The sequence below is a fragment of the Camelus ferus genome, chromosome 1, assembly GCF_009834535.1.
Source record: "Camelus ferus isolate YT-003-E chromosome 1, BCGSAC_Cfer_1.0, whole genome shotgun sequence".
NCBI classification, from domain to species: domain Eukaryota; kingdom Metazoa; phylum Chordata; class Mammalia; order Artiodactyla; family Camelidae; genus Camelus; species Camelus ferus.
Genome location: NC_045696.1, coordinates 93,029,143 through 93,056,548, shown reverse-complemented (window position 1 = coordinate 93,056,548; position 27,406 = coordinate 93,029,143). Strand labels below are relative to the sequence as shown.

The following is a 27,406-nucleotide window of genomic DNA, read 5'->3' as shown; positions in this document are numbered from 1 at the left end:
TATGCTAGATACTTCTTATCAGATATATAATTTGCAAGTATCTTCTCCCATTTTGGGGGAAGAAAGTGTTTTCACTTTCTTGATGGTGACCCTTCAAGAAAACTAGTTTTTAAATTTGATGAAGTCCCATTTATCTATTTTTAATTTGGTTGCTGGTGTTTTTAGTATCTTATCTAAGAATCCTTGCCAAATCCAAGGTTCTGAAAGTTTACCCCTGTGTTTTTTTCTAAGAATTTTGTAGTTCTAGCTTTTACATTTAGGTCTTTGATCCATTTTTAGTTAATTTTTGCATATGATGTGAGGTAAGGTTTTGACTTCATTTTACATGTGACTTTCCAGTTGTCACAGAACCACCGATTAAAAAGACTTTTCTTTCCACATTGGATGGTCTTGGTGCCTTCTCAAAACTCAGTTAGCCATAGATGTGTGGGTTTATTTCTAGACTCTCAATTCCATTCCAGTGATCAATAGACCTAACCTTATACCAGTGCTACACTGTCATGATTACCATTGTTTTGTAGTAAGTTTGAAATCAGGAAGTGTACATCCTCCAACTCTGTTCTTCTTTTTCAAGATTGTTTTGGCTAATCTGGGTCCTTGCCATTCCATATGAATTTTATAATCATCTTACCAACTTCTACAAAGAAGTCAACTTCTTTCTTGAAAAAAAATAAGTAGGTAATAAAACACATTTCATCTTAACACTTGAAGGATATTTTAAAGTCGAGCATACCAATGAAGCAGAACAGATTACCTTATACTTTTGGCAGGAGCACACAAGAAAACAGAAAATGTTTTTAAAATTTTTTCAGCCAAGCAGATTCAGCACTATCAGAAAATTCAATCCTATCTCCCTGGAGAGGGAATTAGCTTTTACACAGTCAAGGAAACACATTCAGATCCTGGGGTTAAAGATCACTGGGCATCATTTCCACTACTTTAATGAGCATTTATCCATCACCTCGCCCTCCTCCAATGTCTTGATTCCAATCTTCCCCCACAAGTCTAATACAGATAAAGCAGATGCAATATTTTAAAATGCTCATTCCCCTTTCTGACAGGTAGAGAAGGGTCTCAGAGAACCTCTGAAGCTTACTGGTTTTTGAAATTGGAGGAACTTAACATTCCAAGGAAAGAACACTGAGTTTGGGGGAAGCTGATAGTATTAGAAAATTATTGTTCTCTTGGCTTCTGACTGGGCTGGTTTATGTCAATTTTGTATATTTATCATAGCTGGGTAAAATATTAACTTGTCCTAAAAGGAAGAGCTCTAAACACTAAAAATAATTTTTCCCCAACTCATTTTATTTAGAAATTTCTGGAAATATTAAATTCTAAAATACTTCAATGATGCACCTTGGAATTTTTTTAATCAATAAAAGCACACAAATGTAGCCTCCCACCTCCCTTTCCTTAAGATAAAATTCTCTGAAAGATGTAACTTATTGATGTACTTGCAAACCAGTGACAATAGGAGAAGTTTGCCACCCACTCAAAACTACACACAAAAATTATCTTCATTATTTCTATTCTTTCCCTCTAAATTCTTATTTTTATCCCCACCCCCACCCCCAGGAAAGTAAAACTACACGAGCTTTGCTTTTCATAAGAGTATTTTTCTGCCAATAAGTGTAAAATTTATCTGATTTTTTTCCCACATGAATGATATATTAGTGGAGACACATGCTCCTCCAGGGACTGGGCATTTGTAATCAGATCATGTGGCAATGACTTACTCTGTAGCCATTTAAATTAGCAGCATTATATGACAAGACCAACGGGTAGCAACTTGGTGGTCAAAAAAGAGTCAGGCCGCCTTGGGTTGAGCTTTCTTGATGTTATTCTTTAACTATGTGATCTGGGGGCAAGTTAATCTGGTTCAAATTCTTCATTGCTACAAATAGGATTTTTAAAATGTCCATCTTATAGCTTTGCTCTGGTTATACTAAGAAAAGAAAAGAAAAAGAAAACTGTGTAGACTTTAACCTACAATAAGACTATAAAATATCCCCACAAGATTCATGTATTTTTAATGCAAGTTGCCTAATAGACTGAATTATACAGATAATGCAAAAAAAAAAAATGCTTAATTCTGCCTTAAGTCTAACTCAAAAGCAATGTTTTAATCTTCCTTGTCTTTTAAAACCTATATATGATTTTTTGAAAGTACCTGAATGATTCCATGTCACTAAGACAGATATATAGGGGAAATTCCACTGCAGGGTTTTCTGTCTGATACTCTTCAGGGAACAGACTTCTCAAATCACACATTTAGCCATTTCTAAAATTAGCGTGCATTTCTCACTTGTTGCCACTAGATGGCACACAGATACATACATAAACCAATGAATTGTTGTACAGGAGGAAATCAATCTGGGTTAAAATAAGCCTTGTTAAAACCACATGGCCATAACATTTGAAATGGAGGAAGATGGAGAGTACCTGGAAAACCATTATCTTTTGACAATTAAGAAATGATATAGGGAATTAATCATTTAGCGATTGTATTAGTTTCCCAGCTGTGTTTAAACAAAGTACCAGGAACCCAGTGGCTTAAAAATAACAAAATGTATTACCTCACAGTGGAGGAGCCTACACGTTGGAAATCAAAGCGTCGGCAGGGTTGATTCCTTCTTGAGGGAGAATCTGTTCCAAGTTCCTCTCCTAGTTTCCGGTGGGCGTCAGCGATCCTTGGCGCTCCTCAGCTAGAAGATGCATCCCCCCCCCCTCCGTCTCGGTCTTCACACGGCCTTCTCTGTGTCTGCACGTGGCCTTCTGTAAGTCTAGCAGTCACCGGACTAATCCAGTATGACCTCATCTTAACGAATTACATCTGCAAAGACCTTATTTCCCAAGAAGGTCATATTCTGAGATGCCAGGTGGACATCGACTTGGGGGGACATTATTCAGCACAGTCCACACAGCAACACCCAAACTGGGCAGCCAGGTTTGGAGCCGCGCTGTGAGATGCATGGACAAGCCAGGTTAATGGAAGCATCGCGTCTTCATCTTGTGAAAAAGGAACAGTAACAGTAAGTGCCTCATAGTGCTGTGAGGAGTAAATGAGGCCATATACGCCATGCACTTAGCGCCTGGCGCATAGTAAGTACTCGCTAAATATTAGCTCTTACCCTCGTTATTATTATTATTAGTGCAATTAAAAATGAGGTCTCCTACCTTACGTTCTCTCCAGAGCCTGACATAAAGGGTTCTCTGGTCTGAGCAGAATGCATTTCTCAAAAGACCCGGCCTGGCTTCTGTACTGTTTCCCTCCAGCAAATGGTCTGCAAGCCTGTGTCTCAATTTTTTTTTTAATCACTTATTTATCCAGCTTCCTGAGTCTCCTTTCCAAAAAGGATTTGTGATGGCAACGTCCTGGTGCTCTCTTCCTGCTTCCTCAGGTTCTAGAAGTGCCCAAGAACGGTCCCTACCTGGAAGAGCTAAGGGCCCCGCAGCCTTTTAGTAAAGAGGTAACAGGGGCAACAAGATGCAGCCACTGCCCAACCAGAAGCAGCACCAGCTCAGGACCAGGGGACAGGGTTGCACCCAAGTGCACAGAAGGGGAGGGCCAGGCTGGGTCTGGGCAGGACAGCAGAGGCTGTGATGAAGTAATCGCACTTGGGGCCCAAAGGCAGCAACTAGATCTGGTGGATAGAAGTGACACTTGAGGGGAGAAGCCTCCCCTCCCAACCTCTGTGAGCCCCAAGGCACTCCGGAGGGAAGGCGTTCAGGGACAGCCTGAGCACCAGCCAGTCAGAAGGAGAGACGCTTTCAGATAGAAGGTGGGACCAAAAAAGCAGTGAGTGAGGAGGAAGTGTCTCCTTCCAGGGTACCCAGGCTCAGTGAGCTCTGAGAGCCCCCACCTTGTTCCCTGGGTGCCTCAGCTTTCATCCTCTAAAAGCAAAAGCATCACCCCTGCCAGAGGCCTGCTCTGCCTTCCCCATTCCCTTCCTCAAGGAAGGCCCTCCAGGCTTACCAGGCAGAGGCAGGGGTCTTTCTGGAGCCTTCCCTTCCCTTCTCAGGTCTATGTCCTATGGGCTCAACAACTTCAGAGTCACATGAGTCCATCCCCTCTGCCCCTGCCCCTCCCTAGTGCCTAAGGAACAAAGCAGAACAAAGTCCTCGGTGTGAAACTCAAGGCCTTTATAACCTGCACCCTTGTCTACCTTTCAAAGCCTCACCTTTAGGTCCCTCCACAGGTACCCTAAACTCCCTCCGTGACAAACCATTCTGTAGTGACTGCTGAATGAATGTGGGAATAAATAAACGTGGCACCACAGAAGGAAGTTTAATGTTTCCAAATATTTTGCTGTCAAATTCTACCTCTTAATAAAACAAACACTCTGGGGTTTTCTTATTAGATTGACAGTCTATTGTGGATTTAAAAGAAACTTATCCTTAAAAAAAAAAAAAAAAAAAAAAGGACCCTATCCATTGTGAGATTGCAACTTTCTCGGTCCTAGCATAGTACCTCACACAATGTTATTCGATGAATGGCAAGATCTAAATTCTCAGGCCCTGGGGACTTCAAGATTGAGTTTTCTTCCAAGGTTGGGTCTTTGACACAGAGCCTGACAATCTGTCTTGTACATGGAAGGAGCAGAAGTGACTGACCTGGATTAATGCACCTGCTTCCACAGCAAGAAGCCCATGATAGACAACTGACACAAGGGGCGGGGGCTCAGAGGGGGAACTGAGGCCAAAGAGGAAGCGACATGTGCAGGGAGGAGACAGATGAGGGGCTAATGCTGGTTTGTGGCCGGAGCCTGCTGTGAAAGTCCTGGAGACAAATCCCAGGGTGGATTAAGTCAGGTGACATATGAAGACATCCACGCTGGAGCCCACGTGGCTGGGGCACTCCTCCACATGGGCCTTCTTCAAACTGAACTCTGTACCCCCAAAACCATACGTTGAAGCTCTAACTCCCAGTGTGATGGTATTTGGAGACAGGGCCTGTACGGAGGTGATTAAGGTTAAATGAGGCCGTAAGGGAGAAGCCCTAATCCGATAAGATTAGTGCCCTAAGGAGAGGCATAGACACCAGAGCATGCTGTTCCCCTCTCTCCCCTCCCACCTGCTGTGCACACAGAGGACAGGCCATGTGAGTCATAGCAAGAGGGTGTCTGCAGGCCATGAAAAGAGCTGTCACCTTGAAATAAATTTGCTGGCACCTTGATCTCCAACTTTATCATAGTCAGTTTGGGCGGTTTTAACAAAGTACCATAGACACAGGAGAAACTGGCCTATGAACAAGAGAAATTTCTCTCTGGAGATGGGGAGGCTGAGGGCAGGATGGCAGCAAGGTCAGCTGAGTCCCCTCTCCCCACTGGCTGCAGACAGCCAACCTCTCTTTGTATCCTCACATGGTGGAGAGAGAGCCAGCGAGCTCTCTGCCCTCTTCTTACAAGGGAACTCCACCCTCATGACCTAATTAACCTCCAAAAGGCTCCATCTCCAAATACCATCATATTGGGATTAGAATTTCATCATGTGAATTTTGGGGGTAACACAGTCACTCCACTGCAGACTTCTAGCCTCTGGAACCACAAGAAAATGAGTGTGTATTGTTTAAGCCACCAAGTCTATGGAATTTTGTAATGGCAGCCCCAGCAGACTAGGACAGGTCTCCCTGGAAGGACCAGGCCCTGCACCAGTGTAAGAAACACTCTGGTCTTCCTGTAGAAGATTCGCAGCGTGGTGGCTGCAAAAGACAGCCCCTGACACACACACACACACACACAACACACACGAGGTAAAAGAACGAATCTACAACCACGAAGGACTGAGTATTAACCAAGCAAAGCAAAGGAAGAGATCCTGGAAGTAATCCTGTGCAAGACACCCATGGCCAGATCTCTCTCCAAGGAAGCTATTGAGGGAACCTGGAAGGCAGGGCATTAAAGCAGTGACTTGTGCAGTTTGTGGACTCAGAAACATCAAAATTGTCAGTCACGCTGTCCCAACATGATTGGCTTCCAGGTGTCTGCCAGGTCCTTACTTGTTACTCACCCACTTGCTGGCTGACCTTTGCTGGGCTGCTTCTACTTCAAGATCAACAGTCTTATCTCCATGACCATGAAGCTTCCTGATTCCGTTTTGCTTCGCTTTGGAGATCTGCGGAATTGGAGCCACCATGAAACCAGGCATCTCTGGGTCTCTGGCATGTCTGATCAATGCAGGATCACCTTCCATCTTTTTCTCTTTGCAGAAAATCCCTTTAACAACGTTACTGCATCCGTAAGGATGCCATTAAGAAAACTGCTTCCTCCAGTCAATCTTTTTAACTTTTCTCCATTATTCAAAGAGAATTTATTTACATGTCTGCTAAGAGTTAATGACGCCAGATTATAAAAAACATTTTTGAAAACTCTCTGGTCATGAAATATGCAGGTTGATGTCTGGCCCAACAAGTTCCCCAATATTGGAACAATAAAGTGACCCGCAGTTAAACCTCACGGGTGTAGAAGACTGGAAACAACCTCCCCTCCGTCTGTGAGCAGTGACGATGCTTGGCTTTTTAACCATTACGAAAAGCAAATATGTTTTCTGTTGAAATCTACTGGATCGATCATTTCTATATTCCTGCATCATTGCAGGAATTTTGCATCATGGCCAAAGAGGTATTTTGACAATGTTCTAGGTAGACACTTGCACCAAAATAATTCATCTACCATTGCATAAACTTTAAAGAATGTCATCCAGAACCTTGCATCTGTTACTCTCAAGCAGTTTGCGGTACACTTACAGTTAAACCACTAAACTGGGGGCAGGGGGGTCAAGATGGCCTGTGCAGGCTTTGGGGAAGTACAATAGGGGATCTGTGAACCCCAGGGTGGTGGAAAGCTTCATGCACCAGGAATCTTGGAATCTGGCTTTCCCTGGCCACTGACTGATCCCGTTGGATGACCTGGGAAACATCTCAGTTTCTCTAGCTATAGAGGTTTTGAATAATTAATTAAATAATCAAACAAATGTTTAGTTACCAGTTTACTGTTTATATAACAAACTAGTTAAACTTATGCAGAAAATCTTATTTTCTGGCAGATTTTCTTCAGGATTAAAAACACAAAAAGAATCTTATTAAAAAATTTATCTCTTCATGCATTAACAGAAAGCTTAGAGAAAAGTGGATATATTGACTAATTAAAACTGCAATCTATGCCTCTAAACTAGATGAGGGCATAACAACGGGATTCTTGACTGCACTTCTAGCTTCTAACCACCAGGGGTCATGACTTGCGCTCTTTGGCAAAGAACAGAGCGAGCTGGCTGTGATACAGAATGTCAAGAGGGATATTCTCCTGGTGGTTTGAGCAAAGACCCAAAACCAAGAACAAAGGCACTAAAGGCCCTTCTCGGTTCACAGAGCTGACAGCCTCTGCGTGCAGCTGGAGCCCATAGCGGGACCTGCAGGCTCACCACGACTCCCCAGTGCTACCTGAGCTCCAAGAGCATCCCGCCCCTCCTCAGATTAGACAAGAGCAGGGAGGGAGTCTCACTTGGGCGAGGAGAGCAACCCTGGAGAGAATTGCGACCTTCCTTGTGGGGAAGGCAGACCCTGTCCCTCCCCCATGCGTGCAAACACACACACACACACACACACACACACACACACACACACACACACACACACACACACACACACACACAGTCATGAAAATCATAGACAGATGTGACGTCCAGGGGGCGCAAGAGAGCTTTAAGAGGAGTTTGAACTTGAAATTTAAAAATGAATAAAACTAAGTCAAATGCTAAAATAAGATTGGGATAAATCGAAGTGACTGTACACTCAATGGTTACCCTCAGGGTGGTGCGCAAGCACTACCTCTTTTTGAAAAGTGTCTGCTCTCTTTCCCCTAAACCTGGATTTGCAGTGAACCAGATCACCCAAAACAGCTGGGAAAACAAAATACACACACACACACACACACACACACACACACACACACACACACACACACACACACATATATAAACTGACAGTTCATGGAACTAGTAAGACAAACCTTAAATATGATAAAACTCATAATTTTGTTTGATAAACAGATATAAATTCAACTTTATGAAGGAAGATTCTAATGATAGACTCTTTAGGCAGTCAGAGTGGGTGTGGAGACAAGGCGAAAACATGTGCCAACCCCCATGGGGCGGGTCAGACAGGACCTGTCATGGTCAGCCTGACTCCCTACCTACAAAGAGTGGAGCTTGGCTTAGGCAGTCTCTGGGGTGCCCTGCCACTCTCAGATTATAAAATCATCTTTATTAAAGCACATTCTCTATTTTTCACATCCTTTAAAAAAGCACATAAAGTTGCACCACACTGAAAGTTTCAGCTCTGGAAGGAAGGCAAACCAGACTCTTGGACTCCAGTGTCTAGAGAGGAAGGCAGCGGCTTCCTACCCAAAACAGGTGGTGCCCTCCTCCCTCCCGCCTCCAACCTGCCAACGGCCCGAGATCCAGACGTTGTTTCCTAGCCAAGTGCTTGGAACTCAGAACCCCAGAAAAGCACAGTGACTTATCAGTGTTGTGTGGCTGGTTAATGAACTTGGACAACAGACTGGTTCTCCTAAGTGCCTGTCCAGAGCTGAAAGTTAATCAGATTCACTCACACGTTACAGAGAATAGTGAGGACAGTGCCTCCCCAGAGAGGCTCCCTCTGCCACAATCTCATCCAGTCACCAGCAGATCCAGATGCCATTTCCATGGCCACTGCCCCTCCCTGGACCATCTCCTTTCTTATGTTTGTCTCCACTTCAGTGCTGGCCTCCCCATGCCTGCTGTGTCTCCCCTCCCTCCTCGACTCCTCCCAAACGTAATAGTAATATTCTCTGCAGCACTTTACAGCGGACAAAAGGCTTTTTCCTGAGAGCACATTATCTAAATCCCACCACAGTTCGAGCCTGTGGTTAGGGACCAATCCCATTCTACAAATGAGGGTACTGAGGGTGGGGAGAGGGGGACACTCCCAAGGTGGCAAAGTTAGTGTTGAAAACAAGACAACAGGCTAAAAAATTGACTCTTTCTGTTACTGAACCAAACCTGGGTCTGCTCACGCACAGTAAAGCCAATCTACTGACATCGGGCCATGGTGAAGGAAAGGACAGTGTTTATTGCAAGGCACACAATGTGGGGCCAAGCAAGGAGAATGGGCAGCTCATGCTCAAAAGACCCAAACTCCTTGATGGCTTTCGGAGAAGGGGTTTTAAGGGTGAGGTGAAGAGAGGGTTGCAGGGTGCCCGATCAGCTCATGAACACTCTTCTGATCGGTCAGTGATGAGGGAATCAGGCGTCAGCATCATCAGCCCGGAGGTTCCAGCTGTCGGGGGTCTGTGTGCCTGTGGTCAGCATGCAGTTAACCCCTTCCACCTGGTGAGGGTGTTAGTATCTGCAAAACACCTCAAGGTTACTGCTCAAAGTGTTTGTTATCTACAGCCCTTGAGGAGGAACTAAAGGTCTTTAACTTCGTTTTATGGCTAAACTATTATTATTTTGTCTTGCCTGACTGTCTTCCTTTGTTTCTGCATTTTCTCACTTCTTTGATTAAATTTGCTCCTTGGGATTCAAGGGAAGGTCTCGGAGGCTAAAGCTTTTCTACAAACAACAGGCAGGCAAGGCACGTGGGGGTTCTGTCCCCAGGAAGGCTCCACAGTGTTCTGTTCTATTTCAGTCAATGCTGAGTCCCACATCTCCAAACCAAGACTTAATTACAGTTTCAGCTCTCCCAGAAATGGAAGCTTAAACCAGTCAATCGGGAATCAGCACTAGTTAGGTAATCTGCCTGATAGACCCCTGCCACCCACTAAAGGAAGGTAACCTTGCAAAAACCAATCTATTTTTTTTTTTTTTGCAAGTCCCTTGTTCCTGCTCTCTTCTTCCTATAGAAGTTTTTAACTGTGTACAGCTTTTCAGAGCTCCTTTATATCTGCTAGATTGGATGCTGCCAGATTCACATTGATTTTTGCCCAAATAAACTCTTATAATGTTTAATATGCCTCAGTTTATCTTTTAACACTAGTAAATGGTAGACATGAGAATATATTCTCCATCTTTGTCTCCCCCATCTTTTTCTTCACTTTCTTTAAGATTGTGATGTTTTAAAATAAGAAATTGTGCCTCATTACCAAAAAGTGTGTGTGCACTTAAAATGCAAACTGTGTTAGTTATGGGTGTTTGACCTTATCACCCACCTACTGATAATTTGCCCCCTGATGACAACACCATTATTCTTACTCTAATTCACTTACATCCACAAGAAAGGTGGCCATTTTTTGTCTTTTGTTGTTGTTGTTCTTTTCTCAATGACTTGAACAGTGCCTGACACTTAGGTTCAAGAAAGAGGTTCAAGAAAGATCAGTTGGGTGAGTGAATAAGCCAACCAGTATATACATACTAAAAAAAAAAAAGCCAGTGTAGACTCCTTTAGAATTAGAAACATAGCCAAAGGCATTCGTCCTTGTGAAAAGTTATTTTTAAGTAAGATAGAATGATTCTAAAAGATAAATTTTAAACGTGATGAGAATTGTGATTTGTGATTTTTGTTCAGGTTATTTATCCTTTCTTTCTTTTCTCCCCCTCTTTCCAATGCCATTGCTAGCATTGCCCAAGACAACACTTCCCCAGTTCCAGTCTGAAGGTGAAATGAGAATCCAAGAGTTTATATATGCTTGTGTGTGTGGACCCGTCTGTGTGCCTGCGTGTACACACAGGCATGAGTTACTGAGGGAAGAATTGGGAGCAGGTGATGGACAAGTAAGAATGGAAAAGGAAGGGGGAAACGGCAGGAAGCAGCCTCCCACCTCTTTGCCACTTAAAGAAGTTGATATAAAAGCACATATATTCAGGGAAAGGTTGCTTCCACCGCCAACGGGACAGGTTGCAGGATGATAAGGAAGGGCCTCAGCAGACAGCCCTACTACAAACCATTTAGGGCACAGTCTGAATCTTGCATTTTACAAAAAGCTCTCATCTGGAGCCACTGTCTCAAGTGTCTTTCTTTGCATATCACATAAGCAATTATTCTAATGTCGTCACGTAAATTGACTCCGAGGGCAAAACTTCTCCCAGCATTGCATTGCTGATTTTTCATGAAGCCTTAAACAAAAGCCTCTTGGTTTGAGAGATGTTTACAAAAATCATGTCCATCGCATGGTGTGCAATGAACTGAAAATGAATGAATCAGACTGAATTTTAAAATCATTTGGTAAAAATAAATGGATGTGAGTATAACCATGACTGATCCAGCCCAACCATTCCCTTGTTCCATAAGATTCTATCTGGGACTGGGTCACTTCTCCCTCACCCCTTCCCCCTCCCCTCACCTGTCCCACTTCCTTGGTTGATAGTGACGTGCAAGAAGGAAGACCTGCCTACCTCCTCCCCACTCTGAGGAAGGGCACGCGGCTCGTTGCTTGGAGCTCTGCAGACTGCCGCCCTAGGAAGGAAACCCGCCGTGTGATCACTGCAGGGCCTGCCTCCAGCAAAGGCCACCTTGGAGAGGTCAGCTGAGCTTCGGGAGAATGGGATGAGGCTGCCGTTTTTTAGATCATGGAAATGCACAGCTACTATTTTAGAGCATTGTTAAGAAAATGTGGGTAAGGCCTTCATCACCCCAATCATCATAACATCTAATATTTCCATAGCGCTCTCTCAGAGGTGGTAAATTATTGGTCCAAATACCAAGCTTGGCCAGGCTTTTGGTTTTTGTTTAATTAGTCACCATCATTTAAAATTTGGGACACCTTAGATTTTAAAAAGTGGATTTCCACCTTCTCTTTAAGAAATAATAAGCTCTTCTATTTCAGGCCTGTGTTTCTTCATGAAACAAAATCTCTGGAGTCGAGTGGCAGCTCACCTTCTCCGACAGGGCGTGGTACCTCTGGTTCACCACAGGCCCCACCGCTTTCTCTTGTGTGGCACACAACCCACCACAACTCATTCATGTTACCTGCCTGAACCATCTGAATCTGCACCTTCTGATTTTCACTCAACAAAATATTTCTGAAAATGTTCTTTTTACTGCTAATTAGAAACCCACGTGTGCTCGTTGTTAGTTTATGAAACATTGTGCATCTGTAACTTGCAGTTAACGGTATTTCCACAATGAATGTCTTTACCACGTCCCTTTAGTCTTGAGACATATAATGGGACATCGAATGGTATTTTTCTTCTTGTCTCAGAATGTTTAAATCCCAGTGCTGAGGGTAACTAGTGCTCATGTCCTCAAACCCTAGAGAAGGGCTGCTGGGCATATTTCATGAGAATCACAGAAAGATACAGAAAGCCATCCCCCAGGCCTTCACTCCTATGTGAATGGAGTCCATGTAAGGAAAAGCACTGAAATCCAGAGGGCAGACATCAAAGAGCCCTGGGGAGACAGCTGTGGTTCCTCCCACTCTGGAACCAAGGAAGGGGGAGCTCAAAAGCATCTCTTGGAGAGGTTAGAAGTGCCTGCAGGGAGGGGGTCCTGACATCAATCTCCTTATCTGGATGCAGCCAAGAAGCAGAATCTCACAGGCTCATGCTTCCAAGGAGGACCACAGGGAGGGAGCACCTGGGATAACTTGCCATGCCTCCTCTTGACTTGGGAGCATGCCTGAACAGAGCTGCGGTCCACTTATCACCTGGAGATGCTTTCAGGCAAGAGGCGAAGGAGGCTGAGCAGAAAGGGCAGCAGTGGGGTCACCTGCACTCTCCCCCAAGGATGCTTGCATATCCTAGGGCGTCCAGAAGTAGGTGAGTTTCAAGACTGTTTTAATCTAGTGGCTCGTTAGTCACTAAGGGCTCAGATTCTTTCCCTTTACTTCACTTTCTGAAAAATTAAGGCCTCTGAAAGCTGCCTAGAATTCTGGTTTCAAGATGTCATTTCCTAGGGTTTCATCTGCCTCTGCTCCATCCTGAAAGAAAGCGTGTCAAGGTCTCAGCATTTCAAGAAAGGGTCCTGAGATGCACTCCTGTTGCCTCAGTTAAGGGCATACTCCAGGCTTGAGCCAATGACCGTGCACAGAGGAGTTGTTGAGAGGGTGTGGGTGGTGATGGGCTTAAGCTGGTTAGCATCCATCTCAGAAGCAACATTTGAGCTTTAAGGGTAGAGAAATCCAACTGAATGAAAACCAGTTGGAAACAGGGAGTGAATTGAGTAGGCCACCAATATTTGTGCTCTGCAGAAGCATTAAAGATATTTAAGTAAGGAGTGACACATCCAGTCATGGATTTGCAGTCATTTTGGCTGCAGTATGAAATTTGATATGCAGGAAGGCAAGACTGGAATGGGTATCTTTCCTATGAACAAAACCTTTGCTATATTTGAAAGTAAAATCTTAGACTTTAATATGTGCCTTGGTAGTTACATCAAAACTTGAAGCAGTGAAGAAATGAAGGCAAATATTTCCCAACATTGTCAAACATCTCTAAGTACCGCTGACGTGTCTTCAACCTATTAAAACCACTTCTCTGAAAACCCTGCTGTCAACATGGATACAACTTCCTAGCTAAAAAGCACTGAAGATAGGTGTGTCATAACTAGATCTACAGTAGTTTGACTTGCTTTCAAAAGAAATAAATATCTCAGCTCCTATTTGCACCTAAATGCATACTCATTCACACACACACACTCATGCACTCACATGTGCTTACATACACTCACACACCGACACTCATAACCACACACACAAATGCACATTCACATGCACACTCATGCACTCACAGACAGCCACACACAATCACACAGAGTCGCACTCTCATGCACACACTTTCTCACACATGTAAATATGTGAGCGCCAAGGCGCAGAGTGCCATGTATTACTCTGAGGGACCCAGAATGGAAAAGGAAAAATGATGACTATTTATTTGGGTTTAAATTTTTTAAATCTTGCTAGTTTACTTTTTTTATATTTCAAAGAGAAAGGGGAGATCAGTAACCAGCGCCTGACAGTCGTGCGCTCTGCGTAGCTACACGCTCGTCCCAGGGAAACTCACTGCTGGCGGAGCTGAAGCCCCGGACATGATCCTTAAACCATCGGCACAGATTCAGACCTCTCCCTCTGTTATGCCAGGAGACTCTCCTCTCAGGGAAGCCTGGGTGCACAGGCTGAGGACAGAGGGTGGAAGGGAGGAGACGTGGGCTGTCATCTCCACAGCTGCTGCTTCCGTGGGGTGGAAGTGAGGAAGAGCTGGCGGCACCCGTGCTCAGAGACTGACAGCACCAGCCCGGCCTCAGGAAACTAAAGGCTTTGTGTTGACAAAGAAGACACACTCTTATCTATTTCAGAATTTACACCCTTGATTTTGATTTTCTTTTTGCACTGGCTTGAATAAAATCTAGTAAGTAGACATACTGATGTCAAATATGACAATATGATCTGTGACAGTTTTCATTCCAACCCTAGAAGAGCCTAACAAGTAGGTAACCTGTATGTGAGCTTATGGCTCCCCACCTTTACTTCTTGTGCTTTTAACCGCAACACTGAAAGGTCTCCCCACTGACCCCCAGATTCCTAGGGTCTTCCACAAAAGTACTCCATAACAGCAAAATTCATCTTAAGCCTTTGCCTGTTTTTCCCTGTTAAGACCTAGAAATTCTAAGCCCTAAGCCATTAGGACACAGCTCTTTGCCAGAAAAGCCATTATAGCATGGACGTATGCGTATTTAACTTGTGTAAACCGAATCATACACACGTAGAAAGACAAAATAGAAAATACATATTTATAGAAACACAATCCAAGTACCTCTCCTCGTGTTCAGGAGAAGTAGCAGTAATCTAGTCCAACTCTGGAATGAAAAATTGCTACCTGGGGCTTATCAAGAGGCAACAGATACACCAGAAATTGACACACTGTAACTGACTATATACTTCAAGAAAAAAAAAAAAAAGAGGCAACAGAATCCACGGAAAACCAGGTCCACAGTGTTTATAGACCTAGCGCCATGCAACTCCACTGTAACTCAAGGCAAAGAATTAACATGTGATAAAAGCTTAACATTTTACCCCTTATGAGTCATTTTCTAGTTTAACAGGGCTTTTCGGTGCTCAGTACCAGACTGGAGTGACAGTAACTCCCTCTCACCTGCAGGATAGGAAGTGACCACAGCATGGCCCGCCTGCTTCGTCTCCCTCCCCCAGGCCTCTAGTCTTCATTCTGGAACCTGTCATACACTTTCTTTCATTTTCTGACTTCATATTTTTTCTACTAAAACAATAGAAACTCACAGAAAGCTGAGTTCAAAAAATAAAAAGTAGCAAAAAGCAATGATACGTACATTTTCCTTCTAGCCTTTCATGTACATAGAAGATGAGCTCATTCCACGGGGACAATTATAGTCCCTTACTTTTCTCTTAACGCTGTAACATAAGCATCTCCCCACAACATTAAAATCTCTTTGGAAATGTCATTTAAGAGGGTTACGTAATAGACCACGGTGTCAGGCATGTAAGTTGCGCCTGTTTTTCGCTATGACAATGTGTACTGATCACATGCCCTTCACACTTCCCTGCAACCGTTCTGTTGTCACCTGCCTGTCACATCTTTCCCTCTGCTCTCTGCCTGGTAAACTCCACACACCCTCCAAGTGCCAGCTCAAGCATGACCTGTGCTGCCTCCTCACCTGCTCTGTAACTAACTCCTCTGGGCCGGCTACTTTCTGTTCTGGGTCTCTACATCACTCCACGTGTATCTCTATTACAGTACCATCAGCACTATGTACTATTAGGGTGTTTGGCATCTCTCCCACCACAATCCGAGCTTCCTGACTACAGAGTCACATGCTTTTCATCTTCCTAACCATATCACCTAGCACAATGCCTCACACATAGTAGGTGCTCCTATTTGCTGGATATAAGAATTTCAGGCATTTTAGCTGAGCCTTTGAAGCCCTGGGGTGTTTTTTTTCCCAGAACTCCCCAGTTGTAGTGTTGAGAAATTATGTTCATTCATTCCTGTACCAGAGGCCTGGCTGGCAGGAATAATTCGGTAGGTACTGGAGAGGAAAATGATTGTATTTCAGGGAAAGGGATCTAGTTGGTGCTGAAAGCACCAAACCAGTAACCAAAATTGGTCCTGATAACTGCTTCAGAGGTAAAGGCAAATCAGGTTTTGTCACTAGGAAGGGCAGATCTGTGAGAGTTTTCTTAGACCCTGGAAACTGCAGAAATGGCATTTAATGTGAGTATAAGAAAAGTCTGCTGGGGCGGGGAGGGTGGAGCTCAGTGGTAGAGTCCATGCCTGGCATGCCCGAGGTCCCCAGGACCTCCATTATAAATAAACAAACAAACAAACAAACAAACAAACAAACCTAATTATCCCCCTATACACCCAAAACCAAACCAAACCAAAAAAAGTCTGCTTACACCCTAACCTCCATTATGTGCCTCACTTGTGCTCACTGAAGGCTCTGGATTTTGCTTCAGGTTCATAGTTTCCGTATTCTCACCCAAAGCCTAGCATGAATGGCCTCTATAATTGATTCCTAAATTCACTCATTAAGTGTTCCATCTGGGAGTTCTCACATGGGTGAAAAATAATCATTTTTGCTTAAATCCGCCGTACAACTTCTCTCTATAAATTTTGGGTATGCAGGCAACGTTTGGTTCCCTTCAGCGGGGCTGGGAGGACAGAAGGTGAATCCTTTGTATGTAGAGCATTTCCAAAATGAGGCTGCCTTTTGTGCGGGGCTTTCTCGTGACCAACCTCCCTCCAGGTGGAACAAAGGGAGTGTCTGAATCTGTGGCCACGCTGCACCAGGGTCAGCTGTGGCTCTGGTACGGAGGTGTGCAGCTTCCTGGCCAACGGCTTCCTGGCCCTGCCAGCGCTTCTGCTCCTGAGCTCTGCCCTTCTCAGCGAAGGAGCGTCTGCTGCTCCCACCACCTCCTACAGCCCCAGGACCCATGCGGCGCCATGAGCTGAGCTCACACGGTGTCCACCCAGGGGATTGACAGGGAGGTTTCTCTACCCAGGTGTTGCCCAGTGAATTTAACTCGATATTCACACAAATGACTTCACTCAACACTATGTCTAGAGGGAAAGTACACAAATTTCCTTAAAACAGCCGCACAGGCAGAAAGGTCGTCCAGCAATCCACAGAGACTATAGTAAATACCACACATAAAGACTCAAAGGTGCTAAAATAAATCACAGGATGCTTATTTTTTCAGTCACACTGTATTCTCCATTCTCACCTCTGTTTTCACAGAATCTCCACAAAAATCCCCACAAGGAAGGCCCATGTCAGGGGTGGTCATCTCTCTGGCCTGACACACATGCCCATCAACATGGGGAACAGTACCCCCTACCCTACAAAGTGAAAATATTTCAAGAGACCCACCATGACCATCTGTCCCAGTACAGGAGGCTACAGACATGTCCAAGTGACCATTGTATCTTGGTAAAAGCCAAAATAAATTTAAGTTCCTTGATTCATAGTCTGAATCCTGGGATTTAACCTTAAGAATTAAGCTTAATTAATTAAGAAAAATAATCCAAGAGAAAGGACAATAGATTACAAATGTCTATTTCAGCATTATTTGGGAGGGTGACACAACGATCCCCAAATGGGAAAATGATGAAACAAAGCAAGATATTTGCACTTTAGGATGTTATAGACTGATTTCTGGAGCCACACAGATCAATAGAATGGATACTGCCTTAGAAAAGTCTAAATTCTATGTGCATAGAATTTCCATGCACATGCTAAAAAGGAGCTACTCCACCCTGCACCTTACTTACCCAGAGGAAAAAAACTGCTACCTCTTGTACGTATGTGAATGAACAGCCTTGTCAGGTGAGAGCAGCACCTGGGAAAGGCTGGAGCTGGCAGGGTGCCAGGCTCCCATAAGATAAGGAAAGTGGGGACCAGCTGGCAGCCACAAACATTTGGCCTCTGGGAAGAGCCCCGGGAATGTCAGGCACTGTAGTAAACGGTGAAGGAAGGCGTGTGGGGACAGTGCAATGCCAGCTGTGCCCCATATGAGCCAAATGACCAGCTGGGCCAATCAGGAGCTGTCCTTGGACACACGTATATGGAAAAGAGCTGGAAAAGAACACGGTAAATAAAAACAATGGGTTTGTTAGTGTACTAAGATTATGGACTCATTTTTCCCTTTAGAGTTTCTTTTCTGTTGTTGATAGTGAGTGTTGATAGTAAATATTTCAAAGCTGTATTTCAACAGGCTTTAAAAGAGTGGCACATTCTGGTGGATGGAAACACCATGCATGCCTATTTAGGTTATGGATCAGAAAGGGACTCCCAGCAACAGGGAATTTTGGAATGTTCAGGGGTGAGGAAAGAGCCCTGTTTTCATTTATCAACAGTTTTTAACATCTCCTGCTTCCTTCCCTTTCTAAAGCACAATGTCAGGAAAAATTACTCCCCTGCAGCCATCTTGTCCTCTTCCCGGCCACTTTTGTGTCTCCTTTGCCATTCACCAGCTGCACTACATCTCAGATTTAATGTGGCTGTTTGTCAAATCCAAACAGCTACCTTTTACCTCTGTGTTTAGGACAAACTACATGGGGTCAAGTTCCCTCCGTACTCTTCCTTTAGTGACATTCCTTTGGTGAAGCCCCAGGCACACCTTATGGCAGTGAGGGTCAAGTGTTGATTCTTGCTAACTTAAACAGCCCTCTCCCTTTGAAAAATATCTGAAGAATGAAGAAAAAGAATTCAGTTAACTTTCTCTTGGGTTTTATGCTAATAGCCTGACCTCTGAGAGAACGATCATACTGCCAGGACCATGATTGCTTTAGAGCGTTTAATATTAATAAAATGCAACAAATTACTCATTCAATAGATACTCATTGAGACCCTGCCATGAGTAGTGATAGTAACTGAGTAGTGACAGAGCCCGGGCGAGGATCCAGGTTCACTTGCTCAACGGATCAGGTCCTTACTCCTGAGCGCCCCACGTGGGCGCTGACTCTGGGCAATGCACTCTTCTAAGGCTGGAAGTATGGCAACGTTTGTACTCCACACACTTATAGCCAATTCGGTTGCCTAAAGTTTCCTGTCTTCCTCAAACCAGCAGCTTCCCTGGACAACAAATCAGACAACCCTCCCTGGAAACTGCTTCCCACAACCATCACTTGGTACCCGCCCCCATACATGCACCTGTACTTCCATTTGCTTTTGATTTCCTTACGTTTAGCTACAGCTAAAAAGCTTTCCTTGTGAGGAAAGAAATGTTTTTGGCAATTGTGCTATCTACTTTGAACTTGTTTCTCTCAAGCTGTCGGCCTTTCTCTCTTCCCCACTGCGAAACTGACTAAAACCAGCGTGAAGCTGACAGATTTTTGTATAGAGACCGGACACAGCATAAAAATGTCTGAGATTTCTGTTCCCTCTTTTAACACAAGGGATCTTCCAGTGCATCCTTTTCTTATTACCATTATTCACCAAAAGGTTTTCTTACCCAAAAAGATGATTCAGAACTAGGAATTTTATTCAACCAATTAGTCTCAAGCCACACTCTCCTGGGGAATGACTTATACCCTGCACGCAGTATTAAGCCCTTTGCTAAATAAAAAAAAATATAAATAAAAAATAAACCCTTTGCTGAAAAATAAAGTAAAAAATAGATTCTTCAGATTTTCTTGGCTCATTTGAGTTTACTCAACCCATAGCGCATTTTCCAGTAAGAAGTGGCAGGATATTCATCCTGCTCTGCTAAGAAAGAAAAAAAAAAATACAGGAGGAGACACAGACCTTTAAAATAGCATCCATGACTATTACTCAGCCAGAAGAAAGAATGGAATAATGTCGTTTGCAGCAACATGAATAGACCTAGAGATTATCATACTAAGTGAAGTAAGTCAGACAGAGAAAGACAAATAGCATATGATATCACTGATCTGTGGAATCTTAAGAAATGATACAAATGAACTTGTTTACAAAACAGAAACAGACTCACAGACACAGAAGACAAACTTATACCAAATGGGAAAGGGTAGGGGGAGGGATAAATTAGGAGTTTGGGATTAATAGACACACACTACTGTATATAAAACAGTTAAACAAAGACTAACTGTGTAGCACAGGGAACTACATTCAGCATCTTGTCATAATCTACAATGGAAAAGAATCTGAAAAAGAATATCTTTCTATGTAACTGAATCATGTGGCTGTACACCTGAAACTAACACAACATTGTAAATCAATTATATTTCCATTTAAAAAATAACACCCATGGCGGGAGCAGACACACTCCCGGGAGTTGTGTCTTGCTCAAACTCATGTCCACCAAGCCAAGCACAATGCCTATTTCACAGCAGATGCTCAATACATGTTCGCCATATAAATCCACGAGCAAGCAGATGCTATGCCCTGGTACTAGCTCTTTGTTGGAAGAGAGGCTGGTGGATAGAGGTGCTCCGTCAATAGCCCTACCCCATCCGTGGTCCTGGCCAGCTGAAGACAGCAGAGGGTCATGTGTGGAAGGCACCTCACCCCACAACCTGCACCCACTGCAGACTCAACCTCAAGAGGACTCTGTCTGGACATGAGGGTCCTCTGAAAGATAGGTCCAAAGAAGGTTCTGGGTTCCCTCTAGTTTTAGAGGCCTGGGGACCCCAGGGCTACCTCTGGAGTCCAGGCTGGAGTGTGGGCCCACCCTATATCTCTCACAGCTGCTGCCCAGAGGCTGCTGCACAGATTCCTGGCAGCTTCTTAACTGTAGGCTTTGGTTCCCAAAATTTTGTGTCCAGTCAGACAGCTTTCCTGGAGTTCAAACACATTTCACATTTCCCCTTGAACATCACCCTGGGAAATCTCACAGAAATACCAGACTCAAGCCATCAGCTTTCCTCTGGAACATGCACTGCCTCTTGTGTGCCCCAATACCAGGCTCACTGTTTGTGCATCCCGGGGGTACCCCATCCTCCCTCAACACCCAACTCCCCGCATCTGTGAGTGGCAGTGGCTAGAGTCTCCTCGCACCTATTCCTTCTTGGAAAACTACTCACCCCTCAGGAGCCTACTCCAGTGTCCTCCGTCTGCTTGCCTTTCCTCACTCTTCCAGAATGGGGTGAGCTTCCAGAGAGCTTTGTTCAGGGGTTCGACTAGCACTTGTAGCCTTTCTGCCAGCTTACCTGTCACCTCCTGACTGTGGCTGCCTCCTCCCAAGAGATTCTCAAACCCGAGGGAATGTCAAAATCATCTGAATAATTTTTGAAACAGAGTTTCCCAGGCCTTATACCTGGAGATTCAGACTCACTAGGTCTCGTGTGGACCCAGAGGTGCTGAATCTATAGGAGCTCGTGGGGTGATTCTGGAGCTCAGCCACGTGTGGGAGCCTCATCCTAGACACTAGCTCCAGTCCGGTGCCGCTCAGCTCTCCAGTGCAGCAGGTGACAGAGCCTCACTGTGCAGGAGGGGCTCCGTCTTGGTCTGGAGGGAGTGTGGGTAAGTGGGTGGGCAGATGTCCAGTGGCTGTTGAGGGAGACATTCTGAACCACTGCAAGACTGAGAGGATCCTGAGAGAGACTCTCAAGTTAATTCAGAGCCTCTGGAAAAAGGCAGCAGAACTGAGCCCTATTTCCAGCTCCAGAGACCCCTGGCTTCTCTGACATGCAAAATGCACTTAATTTCTTGAAGATTCTCTCTCCTCCCCCTGTGCACTTCTTCCCATCTCCCCCACCTCCTCAAAGGCTTTTAGAAACCAGTAGCTTCTCCAGTCTCCTCCAAGCCCCAGATCACGTGTCTCCAGAGCCCGAGGGAATAATCTGGCTGAATACCAGGGAGTAACCGGGTATGTGTCCCATAAATGGGCCCGGATATCCAAAAGGCAGAGTAAGATCTCTGAATCAAACCTGGGCAAGGGATCCAACCAAACTACAAAAACCAGTTTCAGAAAGGTGTGAAAAAGATGAGTTGGAGATGCGCGTGGCTGGTTTCCCGCTGTCAGGAAGGAGAAGGGTTCCTCCCATGGCGTTATCTCTGTCAGAGGCAGCCAGTGCTGGCTCCCCTGTGCGGCTCCCTGCCATCTGGCAGCATATGAAGGCCGCTGGGGGTTCTGTCTGAGAGCCATCTGAGTCCATAATTCAAATTCAAGAGCATTTTCAATGTAAAAAAGAGTAATGCTTGATTTAATTTTACTGCCTTGGGCTTGCTGGGTAGGGAGCAGGAGGGAAGTAGCGGGAGGAGGAGAGGCTGCAATTCTTCCCCAGAAGCGGTGGCATCTGCTCCTGGAGGGGAAGATGCCCAGGGCATTGCCTTTCCGTAGAATTACTCCCAGGCAGGAAAATAAAAACAATGCAGATTTTCTCCCCAATCTCCCAGCCTCTTCACATCTCAGGAAACAAGCTCTCTGCCATTGGGCAACTTGACTGGCTGTCCTGCAACCAACATCAGCTGTCACAGTGTCACAGTGCAAGGAGAAGGGAAACCTCCAGGGCCAAGCGGAAACAAACAGGAGAGCTCAAATGTGGCCGCCAAAGGGACCCTCCAGGTGAGCATGAGAGAGCATTGGATGGATTCGAGTCCAGCACATGGCTCTCCAGGGTCTGCCTGGGTTTTAGCGTCTGTTTTCACGTGGAGAGTACATCAGCTATTTCTACACAGCAAATCTCACCTCCTTGGAAAAACAACCGCAAGATTAGAGCAAAAATAGACACACCTAAACAGATATCACTGAAATCTTCAATCAACATAAAGTCACAGCAATCCCAGAACCTCCAAAGGTTCCCAGGCAGAATGCTCCCCACACCAGGGGATGAGGAGAGGATGGACAGCCAGGCGGCTCCTCCTGCTCCCTTGCACCTGCAGACCCTACAGTGGTCTGGCTAGGGCCGCATGGGAAGACCAGTAATCCCCAGAAAGGCTGGTGACATGGCTTAGTTTGGACTTTGCAGGATTTATCACATGTCACAGAGAAGGAATTAATCGTGGTGCGGAATGTGGCAGTGAGCAAGTCCTTCAGTGGTTTGTATAGTACATGTATGAACAGCCAGGCAATCTGTCTGCCAGGCCCATTGCCTGCTCTGGGATTCCAGCCACACCCACCCAGTTAGCTACTTGGCACCACATAGCCCTGCAACACCAGTTCCAGCTGGCTGGGGGCCAAGGAGGAGTGCCTAACTGAAGAGCAGCCTGGCTCAGGGACCCTGACCAACAGGCACAGTTGTGACCTAATTAAGCTGATCAGATCTCATTGCTTGGGTCTTTGAGAGCCCTGCATTAGGGAAAAAAAGAATTAGCAGTTGATAGAAGGAATAAAACATTCTGCTTACCAAATATGCAGACATAGTTCATATCTAATCACCAGGGTGCCAAAAAATTATTTCTGAAATAATTGATATCTGTTTTATTTTATAAAAGAAATTAATCATCACAGAGGGAAAAAATCAGAACTTTTTCTAGACTTATTTATATTTATTTTAAATCTTCATGTGGCATTTACTTTGAAATTCAGGGTCAGGAGGCGGAGAGCAGCCTACACATTTTCTGGTCTAAATGTCTTAATGTGAACCTGAAAAACTACAAAGAGAAGCAGCAGGAAGAAGCCCTGAAGTAACAGGAGCCAGGAGTAGGAGAGGAGAGAAAATCAAGGAGTCAGAGGCAGGGCAAGAGGTGCAAAGTGAGGGGCCTGCTGAGTTACCCTGATGCCTGGGCAGCACAGAGGGAATGCAGGCGCCTGCTTCTGGGGAACCTTCCCGAAATACCCGGTGCCCAGAGCTGCTGCTGTCACCTCAGTGTGGCCTAAGGCTCCCTTATTTCCTCATGGAGCCTTAACACCTTTCCTTTCCTTATTTCCCGAGAGCCTGAGTTGGTCTTTGCTTCTTGAAATCTATAAAAACCTAACTAAGGCATCATATTAGCAAATAAAAGGAATATATTCAGATATTATTATCAAAGCCAAAGGTAAGGAACTTTAAAGAGGGTAGACAGGATGTCATGATTTGTGTGGTTCAGTTGAGAGGCTTAATTTAAAAAGACCTTTGAGTTGAAAGACAAACGTTGAAGAATATAGAATACCTTCAGAAGATGGAGGCCACATGAATACACGTGAAACCATGTCTTAAATGGGCAACAATCTGAGAGCTAGGGGTGTGCCACCTGAAGAAGAGAAAACCCAGGGGGCTTCTGATGGATAATGTCCTGTGTCAGAGGACTATCAGGTGAGGAAGGCCTGGAATTGTTTCATGTGCCAAGAGGAAGAACTAGGAGCATGGAGAGCAAAGGCTTTATTTCAAAAATCGGAAAAGCTTATCAAAAATGCAAATTTTTCAGAGGATGGGGTGATCTACTTTTAAAAGTAATGAGTTGTTTGCCATGGAAAGTGTTCAAGGAAAAAAATGACTGTGCTTTGGCAGCAATGTTTGAGAGGGGATTAAAGAATTATCTTGATTCTGAGAATGTTTGAGAGCCAGACCCTTCCATCCATGACCTTTCCTATGTAGGGATCACAAATTCTGGAGCCTCACTACTCAGGCTTGTATCCTGGCTGACCCTAAGCAAGTTACTTAGCCCATCTATGCAAATTTCCCAATCTAGAAATTGAGAAAATACTAGTACCTATATTACAGAGATGTTGTGAAGATTAAACAAGATAATTCAAATATAGATTTTAGAACAATGTCTGGCAACTAAGAAGCACTATTGTTGTTAAGAATTTGGTCTCCCATAGAAAACAGACTTGTGGTTGCCAGTGGGGAAAGGTGGGGTGGAGGGGTAAATTAGGAGTTTGGGATTTGCAGATACTAACTACTACATACAAAACAGTTAAACAGCAAGGTCCTATTGTATAGCACAAGGAACTATATTCAATACCTTATAATAGATTATAATGAAAAAAGAATATGAAAGGAATATATGTGTGTGTGTAATATATGTGTGTGTAATATATGTTTCTGTGTGTGTATATATATAACTGAATCACCAGAAATTAACATAACATTGTAAACTGACTACACTTCAATTAAAAAAAAGGAGGGGGGGGGTGTTTGGTCTCCAGGACTAACTTCATTGTGCTCATGGTCAAACTAATTATAACTGTGAATGGAATATCTGCTCATCACTGAAGGAAGCAAATTTTAGAACTGCTTTGTAAGTGTCATTAAATTAGTAGATTAATGGTGAAAAATGGCTCTAGGTTTTGGAATATTTCCTTCTCCTTAATTATAAAGCCATGCATGACTTTAAAAAGAACAAAGAAAGGTAGGCCCAAGGGCTGTAATTGAATTCCACCGTTGGTTCAGTAAATATTTTGGGGGGTCTACCATGTGCCTGGTACTGTACTACTCAAAACAAATACAACCAAAGAAACAACTTGCTCCCAAAGGGCTTACTTAAGTCAGGGAGATAGACCATCAGTATTATAACAGGTAAGTGGCCAAGATGGCGGAGCAGAAAGACCTTGAGCTCACTTCCTTCTGTGAACACACCAAAATTACAACTATTTACAGAGCAGCTATTTATGAGAAAGACCTGAAAAGTAGCAGAAAAGATTTTCCACAACTAAAGATATAAGAAGGAACCACAATGAGACGGGTAGGAGAGGCAGAGATCTGGTTCAGTCAAGTGGAGAAGTTGCAACTGATACCACAGAAATACAAAGGGTTATAAGAGATTTCTATAATTATACAGTAATAAAATGGACACCCTAGAAGAAATGGATAAATTCCTAGAAATGTGCAATCTCTCAAGACTTAGGAAGAAATAGAAAATATGAACAAGTTACCAGTAATGAAATTGAGTCTGTAATCAAAAAACTTCTAGCAAACAAAAATCCAGGACCAGATGGCTTCACAGGTAAATTCTACCAAAAATTTAAAGAAGAGTTAATACCTATCCTTTTCAAACTATTCTAAAAAATTGAAGAGGAAGATTTGCTTCCAAACTCACTCTATGAAGCCAGCATCACCCTGGTACCAAAACCAGACAAAAAGGCCAAAAAAGGAAGAAAATTACAGGTCAGTATCACTGATGAATATAGATGCAAAAATCCTCAACATAATACTAGCAAACCAAATTCAATATTGTATTAAAAGAATAATTCACCATGATCAAGTGAGATTTAGTGGAGGATGAAAAGATAGTTCAATATCCACAAATCAATTGATATGATATACCACGTTAACAAACTGAAAAATAAAAATCATATGATCTTCTTATAGATGCAGAAAAAGCTTTTGACCAAGTACAACATCCATTTATGATAAAAACTCTCAACAAATTGGGTATAGAGGAAACATATCTTAAAAATAATAAGGGTCATATATGGCAAGACCACAGCCAATATTATACTCAATGGTGAAAAACTGAAATCATTTCCTCTAAAATCAGGAATAAGGCAAGAATGCCCACTCCTGCCACTTTTACTCAACATAGTATTGGAAGTCCTAGGCATGGAAAAAAAAGAAATAAAAGGAATCCAAAATGGAAAGAAAGAAGTAAAACTGTCACAGTTTGCAGATGATATGATACTATACATAGAAAATCCTAAAGACACCACCAAAAAAACTATTAGAACTAATAAATGAATTCTGTAAAGTTGCAGGATATAAAATTAATATACATAAATCTGTTGCATTTCTACACACTAACAACAAACTATCAGAAAGAGAAATTAAGGGAAAAAATTTTATTTACAATTGCATCAAAAAGAAAAAAGTACCTAGGAATAAATCTAAGGAAGTAAAAGACCTGTACTCAGAAAACTATGACACTGATGAAAAAATTGAAGAAAACACAAACAGATGAAAAGACACACCATGTTCTTGGATTGAAAAAATCAATATTGTTAAAATGACCATACTACCCAAGGCAGTCTACAGATTCAATGCAATCCCTATCAAATTACCAATGGCATTTTTCACAGAACTAGAACAAAAAAATTTTAATTTGTTTGGAAACACAAAAGACCATGGATAGCCAGAACAACCTTGAGAAAGAAGAACAGAGTTGCAGGTATCACAAGCCCTGATTTCAAACTATACTACAAAGCTACAGTAATCAAAACAGCATGGTACTGGCACAAAACCATACATAGATCAATGGAACAGAATAGTGAGCCCAGAAATAAACCCACTTACATATACACAATTAATCTATGACAAAGGAGGTAAGAATATACAATGGGAAAAAGACAGCCTTTTCACATCACAATAAGTGATGATGGGGACACTGAACAGCTACATGCAAAAGAATCAAACTGAATTACCTTTTCACACCACATACAAGAATAAACTCAAAATAGAATAAAAGTTAAATGTAAGATCTGAAACCATAAGACTTTTAGAGAAGTAACATAGGCAGTATGATCTTTGACATGAGTCTTAGCAATTTGGGGAGGGGGGGAAGTGATTTATCTCCTCAGGCAAAGAAAACCAAAGAAAGATAAACAAATGGTACTATTTCAGACTTAAAATCTTTTGCATAGTGAAGGAAACTATCAGCAAAATGAAAAGGCAGCCTACTGAA

General features: G+C 43.5%; 1 protein-coding gene and 1 long non-coding RNA gene across 2 annotated transcripts in view; both read right to left on the bottom strand.

Annotated features, from left to right (window-relative positions):
• STRIT1 (small transmembrane regulator of ion transport 1) overlaps positions 1–27,406 on the bottom strand; it is a 138,483-nt gene that overhangs the window by 49,603 nt on the left and 61,474 nt on the right. The gene's annotated exons all lie outside the window — the stretch shown is intronic.
• On the bottom strand, positions 1,360–27,085 carry LOC116665679. Its single transcript, XR_004322314.1, has 3 exons — positions 27,074–27,085; positions 11,363–11,370; positions 1,360–1,428 (listed from the first exon to the last, which is right to left on the bottom strand). It is a non-coding gene; the product is annotated as an uncharacterized LOC116665679 (long non-coding RNA).